Genomic DNA, 8,728 nt, shown 5'->3' on the forward strand with positions numbered 1-8,728 from the left:
GAAAATACATTTTTTAAATAATGAGCTTTATTATGATTAGGACATTCGATCTCCATTATTGGTTCTACATAGTTCTTGTTTTAGTGAGTAATCCTCCCTAATGGAGGAACGTTCATTAGCAATTTAACGTCGTAGAATCTCGAAAGATAAGTACTATTTGTAAGTGTTTATTTTAGTAAATAGATCACCCTAATGGTAGCGACTTTAATAGACTTACAAAAGTATGAAACAATGGTGGAAGCTCATAAGATAGAATGGCCTTGACTCTCGCCTAAACGGGACAACGCTGGATTCTGATCTTGATCGAATAAAAGGTTGCTAGAAATGTTTATAATTTTAGATGAGCTGATAACTCTATTCAATGGATGGTATCTTTGACTCTCGCCTAAATGGGACACTGATATCAGTTTGTTGAAGACCTTAGAAATTATTTAGGATTGTTTGTTTAGTATTTTCGATTGTCATTCCTTCTTGCTATATGTTTAATAATTTCTGAATTGTGTGTGAATTTATACATAACCATGTTATTTTCTGTTATTAATTGTAGTTTAATTTCAAATCTTCATTGTTGGTCTAACTTGGTCTTATGTTCTAATTGGACAAATCCCTAATAGATTGTCAATCATTAGACAAACATAATAGTGTTAGATCTCGATAGATAAATATTGTAAATGCAACATCTAGTTGTTCATCATTTGATGACACCTTAGACTAGTATTTACAATATGAAATAAGAAGATTATATAAAGTAAGAATAACTTTGCTCTCGCTAATTGGGACATCGTTGGATTATTATTTCAAATTCGAAATTATCCTTATTCCACTTAGCTTATTCTTTTTTCTTAGCTTAAATAATATATCATTGGATGAATGGTTTATAAATTATATAATGTCATTCTATTTTCTCTTAAGAAATTGAATAACGCATTTGATTATATTCCCGACATTCTATCGCAAATTGATATAAATCCTCAATCTTAGAAATCTCCTACTTGTATGGGCAAATCAGACTTAGAGTTAAATTAGTAGTGATGGTCCAAGAAAGAATTACTCATTATATTTAGTATCAATTTAAGTCTTTGACTTTAAATTTTAGATTCTAAATAGAGATTTATATTTCTAATTCCGAATACAATACAGTTACACTTTCACAAGTGTTTAATAACCATTTTTCTATCAATGGTTCAAACTGTATGTTAGTATTGAATATGAGTTTAGTATTCTGTGACCAGAATCCACTTGCACTATTCTAAGAACAATTTAATGTAACTAAACCAAAGTCATCAAAAGACTACAACCACATTCTGATAAATCTATGGCATTTCTATCTTGTTCATAGTGTTTTTGACGAGATCATTCTCTGCAAAGAGACAATATGCCTATATCCACTGAAAGTATAATCATCTCATTCGCAAATGGATGTACATTCATGGGTGGATATGAGTTTTTGTTATATTCTTAAAACGATCACTCTAGATTTTACCTTAAGCACAAAAATTTGAAATGTTTGAAAAATTTCATGAATTTCTAGCAATGGTGAAAAACCATTTAGGTAAGTGGTTAAAGATCTTGCGAACTGATAGGGGTGGAGAAATAGTTAGTAGATATGCAGTTCAAAGATCATTAAGTTGATTTTTGAATTATATCCAAACTTACCTCCCCAGAAATTCGATTTGCATATTGATGATTAGTTACTAGTCGTTGCTTGAGTCCTTCTAAGGTAATACCCTAGTGAAAAGAAAATTTCTGAATGATGGAATGGTTGTGTACTTAGTGTAAACCATTACTAAATTCATGGATACTAATCAAAATCCTAAGAAAAGCTAGAACGGTTAACCAAGGTTTGCATGTTTGCTAGCTATTCCAAGTGACTAGGGGTGGACCATCCCATAGTCATTAGATAAGAAAGTGTTTGTTTAAACAAATACAACTTTTCTAAGAAAATGACTAAGTTTGAAAACAAAGTAGCAAATAAAGGAGATATTTTTTTCTTGATTCCAAAAGTGTTCTATCATCTTATTCTACATATGATTATCCCATTGCCTCTGTTGTCTTAACACAACCGAAGAAGTCAATACCATTTAGTTTTCTTAGACATAATTCACGGTACCTTGTCGTAGTGGGAGAGTTTCTAGGAACTCACCTTATTATGACTTGGAAGACACTAGTGATTAAAATCCATTGTGAGTTTAAACAAGTAATGGATTGTCAAAATAAGAAACTAAGAAGTAAAGCCAAGAGAACTACGGTTAAAACCATTCATGTGGAATAACCAAAAGTTTTCTATTACAAGGAAAAGAAAGGAAATTTTCGTTTGTAGGTCTATTCAATGGACTTAACAAAACTTCTTGTTCCTAGTATTGTATGTTTGAGTTTATCTAAACCTATGGCTTGTGGTATACCTGGTAACTTACTTACTCTAGTGCAAGCAACTTACTTTAGTAAGATGCTGAACCATTTTCTTTTCTAATGGAAATCTATAGAAGCTTCTCGACTTCTAGACATAGATTTTATTTATCTAAGGAAAAGTCTTAACTATTCCAGAAAAGATAAAGCCATGAAGGAATTCCTTAAATCAACAGTGAGAGGTCTCAGATAAACTTTTGTATGCCTTACACTAGACACCTGCTGTTGAGTGGGAGTAATGAGTAGGTATTAGATTAATCCAGTAAAGGAACATTGGAAGACAATCAAGTAAATCTTAAGATTAAGAAGAGGAACTATATGTTAGTCGATAAGGGTCTATTGAATACTCTCAGACTATTCCACATCAGATTTCTAGACTTGCCTTAGTGCTAGAAAGTCTGCTGATGATATGGTGATTACTCTGAGGGTGGAGTAGTGATTTTGGAGAAGTGTAAAAACCTATCTGAATTCGCTAAGTCTACGAGAGAGAGACTGAATGTTAAAGTTGCAGGAAAGGTACTTATTCAGTCTAAGGAAAGTTCTATACATTTTTGGCACTGTTCCAACATTTCTTAACTACAAGTGTTACTTCCTGACTAACACAAAATTAGCTGCCAAAAAGTAAAGAATCCAGTATCCCAAGAGAGTAGACATATAGAGAGGAATTTCACAATATCAAAAATTTTGTGATTAAGGAAATGTAATGGTGGAGGAAAGGTTGGGTTTAATACAACCTGTCAGATCTTATTACGGAGAGTATACTACATACTACACTTTATTTGTATATCAAGGTGTGGAGATTATTTGAAATACACTTTTTGTTTTATATTAGTGCAAGTGGGAGTTTGTTGGGTTTTGTGCCCTAAATAAAAATCATTTTAATATAATCAGATTTACTAATTAATAAAGATCAGAAATAAAAATTTTATGTTGCATGGTTCACATGATTTATTTCATGATTGTTTAAGGTATAAATTTTATTAGGTCCAGAACATATGTATTTGTTAATGATTATAGTGTTGTCAGCACAGTGGAATATAATCATGATAATATGTTCGAAAGTTTAATTCCCTGATTTGTCAGTTCACTGGATTTAGACTGGCACGATAATCAGCGATAGGTATTCTTACACCTTGGATAAGTGTTATGTCCTGTCTAGGGCATTGGCAAAGTTTACCAGTATCGGATGTATGGAGTATACATTGGAAGGGACCGATATTGAACTTTGATTAGATATGTTAAATTTACCGTAATATCTATTCAATTCAATATCACCTAGTTGATCCTAGATCAAATGATGTTAATCCTTATATGATTAGGTTCGATCTAAAGAGTATTATACATGTTCTTTGATTGGTTAGTTAAGCCTACTTTTGGGTCAGGGTGATACGTACATTTTGGGAACATGATAGTATAATTGAGTGGGATCGCTAAACATAGATATGGAATCTATAACTTCTCTAGGTATTTAGAAGTGAAACGATGATCTCCTTCGAGCTTGGCTAAACAGAGATAAATGGTTGAGTACTCATTTCACTTCGCTGAAATATCATTTATACGGAGCTAAGTGTTTTAAGGATAAAATAAATTGAAGGGTGTAAGGATAATTTAATCCCTATATTATGTAGATCATCTATTAGAGGATTATTGATCAAATTAGGTTTATAACAATGGATAATTAATAGCGTATCTATATCGTGGAACATATAGAGCGTTCTATATGACTGAGAGTGCAATTCCAAGTTCTAAGAGTGGATTCAACAAGGAATTAATAAGTTAGGGAATTTACTTGGTAAATTCGGTTCAGCTTATTGGAAGCTCGGTTATATAGGACCATGGTCCCATATTAGTTGAGACCATACTGCTTGTAAGACTCAGTTAATTGATTTTAATTAATCAATTATAATTCTAAAGTTAGACTATGTCTAGTTTATGAATTTTCACTAAGCAAGGGCAAAATTGTGAAGAAAAGAGATCTAGGTTTTATTTGTTAATTAAGAGACTTATATGTCTAATTAATAAAAATATTAAATGACAATATTATTTACTAATTAATATTTAGCTATTAAATAATTGGAATTGGCATTTAAGTGGTTAAATTGGAAAATTGACATTTTTGAGAAAAATGAGATGAAAAATGACAAAATGGCAAAATTGTAAGTGGGGCCCATTATCCTATACATGGCTGGCCGGCCACTATGAATTTAATTTACCATTTATTTTTTAATTATTTTAATGCCAAATAAATAGGTAATTCCAAGGTAGTGATGGCTTCAGGAAAAGATGATGCATCTCATTCCTTCAGAGAAAATTCTAAGCCTTCTACCTATACCCTAGGCGCCACTCTCTACCTCTTTTTTCTTCTTAAATTTTCGAACCTTAAGTGAATGAATGAGTGCCCACACACATCAAGTGGTATCTCAATCATAGTCTGGAAGATTGTGAAGAATCCAATCAACAAGAAGGAGAATCAGCATCAAGGAAGGAGAGAAAGAGATCCAGGTTCAGATCTTGATAATGCTTTGCTAAAGAAAGGAATCAAGGGCTAGAGATCTGAACGGAAGGAGTCATTATATTCCGCTGCACCCAATGTAAGGTTTCCTAAACTTTATATGTGTTTATTTCATTGTTTTAGAATTCATATTAGGATGTTAATGAAACATACTTGTTAGTAAATCTAGATCCTGGTAATATATTTCCAACAGTCTCCACCATTGTTGCTTTAGCTTATAAGACGGTTGTCTATTTGCAGATGCTTCCTTCAGCTCTCAATGAAAGCACCAAAATGTTGACCGAGTTTTTCGGCAACCAACTTAATAATATATATGAGAAAGCTGTAGGAAGTTAAATGCATGAGATATTTGTTGGAAATTATTTTACCAGGATCTAGATTTACTAACAAGTATGTAGGATTAACAACCTAATATGAATTCTAAAACAATGAAAATAAACACATATAAAGTTAGAAAACCTTACAGTGGGTGCAGCAGAATAATATGACTCCTTCCGTTCAGATCTCTAGCCCTTGATTCCTTTCTGTAGCAGAGCATCACCAAGATCTGAACCTGGATCTTCTTTTCTCCTTCTTTGATGCAGAAATTCCATAGTCTTCCATACTATGATTGAGATACCACTTGATGTTTGTGGGCACTACTCATTCACTCAAAGTTTCGAAATTTAGAGAGAAGAAAAGAGAGAGAGGCGTGTGAGGCTTTTTCTGAGAGAAACAAAGTGATCAAAGATGTGTGTGTTAGTTTCCTCAAGCCAACACTTTCTATTTATAGAAAACCCTCTAGGTTTAGGTTAGAATTGTATGGCATTAAAATAATGGAAACTACAAATGGTATTTCTCATGCATAGGGCCGGCCATACAAAGTGTATTGGGCCTTACTTTGCAACTTTCCCATTTTGTTATTTTCCATTCCCATTTTCTCAAAAATGCCAATTTTCCAATTTAACCTTTTAAATGCAAATTCTAATTATTTAATAACTTGGAAATAATCATTAAATAATATTGCAATTTAATATATTTATTAATTTAGACATATAAAGTCTCTTAATCAATAAATAAACCTAGAACCCCTTTTCTTTACGATTTCATCCTTAAACTGTGAGAATTCATAAAGTAGACATAGTCTAACTTTTAGAATTATAATTGATTAATTAAAATCAATTAATTGAGTCTTACAAGCAGTATGGTCTGAACTAGTATGGGGACCATGGGTCTATATAACCGAGCTTCCAATAAGTCGAACCGAATTTACCAAGTAAATTCCCTAACTTATTAATTCCTCATTGAATCCACACTTAGAACTTGGAATTGCACTCTCAGTAATATAGAACGCTCTATATGTTCCACGATATAGATACGTCATTAGTTATCCATTGTTATAACCGTAATGCGATCAATGATCCTCTATATAGATGATTTACACTGTAAAGGGATTAAATTACCGTAACACCCTACAATGTATTTTATCCTTAAAACACTTAACCCTGTATAAATGATATTTCACCTAAGTGAAATGAGATCTCCACCATTTATCTTCGTTTGGTTAAGCTCGAAGGAAATCATCCTTTACTTCTATTTGCCAAATAGAAGCTATAGATTCCATATTTATGTTAGCGCTCCCACTCAATTGCATTACCGTGTTCCCAAAATGTACGTATCACCCTGACACAAAACTAAGCTTAACTAACAAATCAAAGAACACGAATAACACTCTTGAGATTGAACCTAACCATATCAGGATTGAGATCATTTGATCTAGGATCAATAGGTGATATTGAATTGAATAGATATTACAGTAAATTTTAACATATCTAATCAAAGTTCAATATCGGTCCCTTCCGATGTATACTCCATACATCCGATACTGGTAAACTTTGCCAATGTCCTGGAAAGGACATAAAACTTTTCCAAGGTGTAAGAATACCTATCGATGATTATACCATGTTAGTCTAAATCCAGTGTTCTGACAAATCAGGGAATAAACTTTTGAACATATAATAAAGATTATATTTCATTGTGCTGACAACACTATAATCTTTAACCAACACATATGTTTTGGACTTAAAAAGAAATCATACATTATATACATATAATCATGAAATAAATCATGTGAACCATGCAACATAAAATGTTATTTCTGATCTTTATTAATAAGTAAATCTGATTATATGAAATGAGTTTTATTTAGGGCATAAAACCCAACAAACTCCCACTTGCACTAATATAAAACTAAAAGTGCATTTCAAATAATCATTAACACCTTGATATACCAATCAAGTGTAATAGTAGTAAACTTCTCGTAATAGGATCTGATAGGTTGAATTAAACACAACCTTTTCTCCACCATTACTCTTCCTTAATCACAAAATCCTTGATAATGTGAAATTCCTCTCTATATGTCTACTCTCTTGGGATACTGGATTCTATACTTTTTGGCAACTACTCTTTGGTTATTCAGGAAGTAACCCTAGTAGTTAAGGCAAGTTGGAACGGTGCCACAAAAGTATAGAACTTTCCTTAGACTGAATAAGTATCTTTCCTGCAACTTTTAACATTCAGTCTCTCTCTGGTAGACCAGGAGATTTCAGATAGGTTTTTACACTTCTCCAAAATCACTACTCTACCCCCAAAGTAATCACCATCTCATCAGTAGACTTTCTAGCACAAAGGCAAGTCTTGAAATCTGATGTGGTGTAGTCTAAGAGTTTTAAACACACCCTTATCGACTAACATATAGTTCCTCTTCTTAATCTTAAGATTTACTTGATTGTCTTCCAATGTTTCTCTCCTGGATTAATATGATACTTACTCATTACTCCCACTCAACAGCAGGTGTCTGGTCTAAGGCATACTAAAGCATATCTGAGACCTCTCACTTTTGATTTAAGAAATTCTTTCATGGCTTTATCTTCTCTGGAATAGTTGAGACTTTTCTTTAGATAAATAAAATCTATATCTAAGAAGTTGTAAAGCTTCTATAGATTGCCATTGGAAAGAAAAATGCATCAGCATCTCATGCTTGCATTAGAGTAAGTAATTTCCAGGTATACCATAAGCCATAGGTTTAGATAAACTCAAACCTATTATACTAGGAACAGGAAGTTTTGTTAATTCCATTGAATAGACTCATTAACAAAAATTTCCTTTCATGTCCTTGTAACAGAAAACTTTAGGTTACTCCATGTGAATGGATCAAACCATAGTTCTATTGGCTTTCTTCTTAGTTTCTTATCTTGACAATCCATTACTTCTTTAAACTCACAATGGATTTTAATCACTAGTGTCTTCCAAGTCATAAGAAGGTAAAGTTCCTTGAAACTCTCCCACTACAACAAGGTACCGTGAACTATGTCAAAGAAAACTAAATGGTATAGACCTCTTCAGTTGTGTTAAGACAACAGAGGTACTGGGATCATCTTGTTACGAATAAGATGATAGAACACTTATGGAATCAAGAAAAAATATCTCCTTTATTTGCTACTTTACTTTCAGACTTAGTCATTTTCTTAGAAAAGTAGTATTTGTTTAAACAAACACTTTCTTATCTAATGACTATGGGATGCTCCACCCCTAATCACTTAGAATAGATAACAAACATGCAAACCAAGGTTAGCAGTTCTAGCTTTTCTTAAGATTTCGATTAGGTCATCCATGAATCTAGTAATGATTTACATTAAGTATACAACCATTACATCATTCTAAAATTACCATATAAGGATTTAGGCAACGACTAGTAACTAATCATCAATATGCAACTCGAATTTCTGGGGAGGTAAGTTTGGATATTATTCAAAATCAAATTAATGATCT

Source organism: Cannabis sativa, chromosome 6, assembly GCF_029168945.1.
Source record: "Cannabis sativa cultivar Pink pepper isolate KNU-18-1 chromosome 6, ASM2916894v1, whole genome shotgun sequence".
NCBI lineage: Eukaryota > Viridiplantae > Streptophyta > Magnoliopsida > Rosales > Cannabaceae > Cannabis > Cannabis sativa.